The 3,884-nt window shown below is 39.1% G+C and overlaps 1 protein-coding gene across 3 annotated transcripts in view; it reads right to left on the bottom strand.

The window, feature by feature from the left end:
- The window catches only part of Stox2 (storkhead box 2), a 315,854-nt gene that overhangs the window by 290,031 nt on the left and 21,939 nt on the right, over positions 1 to 3,884 (bottom strand). The gene's annotated exons all lie outside the window — the stretch shown is intronic.

Raw genomic sequence — 3,884 nt, 5'->3', positions numbered from 1 at the left:
GACTTACAATCTACTTATAAGACATGGTATCAGATACATAAGCTTATATCACATGGTTTCTCTTGATTTTTTGTGGGGGTTTTTTTTGTATTTTCTGTATACAGGGTGTTCAGAGTCTCACTACTAGATCAGACTCATAGTGATCCACTTGTTTACAGCCTCCCAAGAACATGGTTTCTCTTTCATAAGAATATACAAATAAAAATCAAAACATGAAACAGATAATAAAAAAAGAAACTATAAAACACCATAAACACATGGAAATTAAATAACAACCTCCTAAACAACCAGTGGGTCACAGAAGAAATTAAAAACTATTTGCAATCAAATGAAAATGTAAATACAACTTACTGGAACCTGTGACATGTAATGAAAGCTGTCTTAAGAGGAAAATTTATAGCAGTAAATTTAGGAAAACAGAACAAGCCCAAATAAATAATCTTATAAATGATCTTATACCTCAACTCCTAGAAAAAGAAGAGCAAGTCAAGACCAAAGCCCAGAGAAAGCAGGAAATTATAAAGATTAGGGCAGAAATTAATGCAATGGAGACAAAAAAAAATACAAACAATAAATGAATCACAGAGTTTATTCTTTGAAAGAATAAATAAAATTGATAAACCCCTAGCTAACCTGATCAAATAAAGGAAAGAAAAAACCCAAACTCCTGCAATAAAGAATGAAAAGGGCCTAGAGAAATTCAGAAGATCATCAATACCTACTTCAAAATCTTTATTCTCACAAGATGGAAAACACAGAGGAAATGGACAGTTTCCTAGATATATATGAAATGCCAAAGCTGAGTCAAGAAGACATACGAACACTGATTAACACAATAACAAGAAATGAAATTGAAAATGTAATTTTTTTTAAAAACCCACAAACAAAGAAAAACCCAGGTCCTGATGGATTCACAGCAGAATTCTACATGAAATTTAGAGAAGATTTAATGCCAACTTTTCTCAAATTCTTCAATGAAATTGAAAGGGGAGCAATTCTTCCAAACTTGTTCCTGGAGGCAAGTATTACTCTGATTCCAAAACCAGAAAAAGATCCAACTAAAAAAGAGAACGACAGGCAAATCTCTGCAGTTAATATAGAGGCAAAACTCCTCAATAAAATACTAGCAAACAGAATGCATCAAATCATCAAGATTATACATCATGACCAAGTGGAATTCATTTCAGGAATGGAGAGATGGTTTAAAATACACAAATCCATAAATGTAATACACCACATCATTAGAACCAAGAACAAAAACCACAGGAACATCTCCATAGATGCAGAAAAAAAGCTTCTGACAAAGTCCAACACTCATTCATGATAAAAACCCTACAGAGAATTGAATAGAAGGTCTATCTCTCAACCTGATGAAAGCCATCTATGAGAAAACAACAGCTAATATCATACTAAATAAGCAAAAACTGAAGGCCTTCACTTTAAAATCGGGAACAAGACAAGGATGTCCACTGTCTCCACTCCGATTCAATATAGTTCTGGAAACATCAGCCAGAGCAATTAGACAAGAGAGAGAAATAAAAGAAATAAAGATTGGAAAAGAAGAAGTGAAACTATCATATGCAGTTGACATGATATTGAAGACAACAAAATGCACTATAACAACCATTGTTGAATTCAGATTATTGTGTTTATTGAAATTTGCTCTTTTTTTTTTTTACATTTTATTCTCTTAAAAAAGGAAAAAATAAGGGCTGCCCAAATAGTTCAGTGGATTAAAGCACCTGCTTAGGCAGATGCTGGGGCTGGGAGTTTGATCCCCGGTCTGCAGTGCTGGCCCCACCCCCAGGGCACACTGAGACAGATTGAGATGGCATGGTGGCACACACCTATAATCCCAGAACTTGGGAGGCTGTAAACAAGAGGATCACTATGAGTCTGATCTACGCAGTGCAACCCTGTACACCTTGTCCTACATACAAAAATAAATAACTAAATATAAAAAAAATAAGGAGTGTATGGGAGAGCATCCAGCTACCCTGTGCCGGTGGGACCTACCAGACCAGCCCAGGCACAGTGTGGGTGAGACCCTCTTCCAGCCCCTTGGGACGCCCCCACCACTCCGCAGCACCTCCCCCACCTCGCCCTCTGCGTAGGAATTTCTGCTGCATTCCTGGAACTCACAGATCCAGTCCTACCCAAGGCCCAGTGAGTGTGTGGGAGAGCTTCCCGCTACCCTACACCAGCAGGACCTACCAGTCCCAGTCCAGGCACAGCGTGGGTGAGACCCTCTATGACCCCCCTAGGACACCCCCCACCACTCCATAGTACCCCCACACCCCGTCCACCAAGTAGGAATTTCTGTCGCGTCCGGGAACCGCGAGATCCAGTCCTAGCCCAGGGCCAATAAGTGTGTGGGAGAGCTGCCTCTCCCCCATACACCACCTTGTCCCCTCCAGACTCAGCTCAGGCCTGGCATACAGGCCTGGGGTGAAACACTGCAGGTGCAATCCCTGCAGTGAGTGTAGGGGACAGAACCACCCAGCTAGTCCAGGAGCAGAACATCTTGACAGAGGGGCACAACAGGTTCACTCCCAAAGGCAGCAGCAGGAAGGAGCTGAGCACAGTAGCCAGACCCAAGCCAGGCACAACTAGATAAATCCAAAATTTGTAGATATGCATCTGAACTTCAGTAGGTGCTAAGTTTATAACTGCAACAAAGATCAACAACAAAGGTCAGAAGACAGTGCTACACAAAATGACAACAAGAAAGAGCAAAATTCAACCTCAGAACATAAGCCCACCAATAACAAGTGCAGAGGACACTAACACAGAACAAAGTGGAAATCACACAGCTGAAATCAATGAATCAACGGCTTCTGAAATAAAGAAACAGCTGCAGAAAGGTATAGAGGAACTCAGATTGCAAATTAAAAAAAAGAAATCCCTGAATTAATAACATCTGCAGTAAAGAATCAAATACAGAAAAATTTGGAGGAAACCCAATGCCCACCCAGAACAAGTGCAGAGGACACTAGCTCAGCTCAAATGTATGAATTAATAGCATCCATAGTAAATAAGCAACAGCAGAAAGCTATAGAGGAACTCAGAGCAGAATTTTCTGAAATAATAAAAGAATTCTCGAAACTCATAGCATCTGAGGTAAAGAATCAACTACAGAAACATAGGGAGGAAAACCAATCTGAAAAAAACACTGCAGTAAAAGAATTAATAATTGCTTCTGAAGAAGACATTGATAAAAAAAAATAGAGATTAGAAAAATAACGGATGCCTTCAATAAGCAATACAAGAAAGAAATAGATCGCATGAAGCAGAGTGAAAGAGATACAGAGGATTTTAAAATCGCAATCACAAGCTTGCAAAACCGTTTAAGTGAAAGTAAAACAGAGTTTCAGATCTTCAAGATGCTAGTGCAGATAGTGAAAAGGTAAGAAATGATCTCTTAAAAACAACTAGGATGCAGGAAAAAATAATTCATCACCTGCAAGATGATGCAAAGATGAACAATGTGAGACTAATAGGCACTCATGAGAAAGAAGGAGTCAATACAAACGACATTTAAAAAATATGGGCAGAAGTAATAGCAGAAAACTTCCCAAATATGAGGAAATAATCTGACATTCAGGTAACCAAAGCATACAAAACGCCAAGTAACCTCAACCCAATTAAAAACACACCGAGACATAAAATAGTCAAGATTCCAGAAATTCAGCACAAGAATAATATAGTGAAAGCCGCCAAAGAAAACAAGCAGATCACATTCAAAGGAAAACCCATCAGAATTACAGCTGACTTATCTTCACAAACCGCGAAGACAAGAAGAGCATGGAGCAGAGTACTTCAAGTCCTCTATGAAAACAAATTCCAGCCCAGACTACTATACCCTGCAAAACTCTCTTTCAAGT

Source organism: Octodon degus, unplaced genomic scaffold (assembly GCF_000260255.1).
Source record: "Octodon degus isolate 3935 unplaced genomic scaffold, OctDeg1.0 scaffold00114, whole genome shotgun sequence".
Classification (NCBI taxonomy): Eukaryota; Metazoa; Chordata; class Mammalia; order Rodentia; family Octodontidae; genus Octodon; species Octodon degus.
Note: the sequence above shows the minus strand (reverse complement) of the source record. Positions and strands in the feature narration are given on the sequence as shown.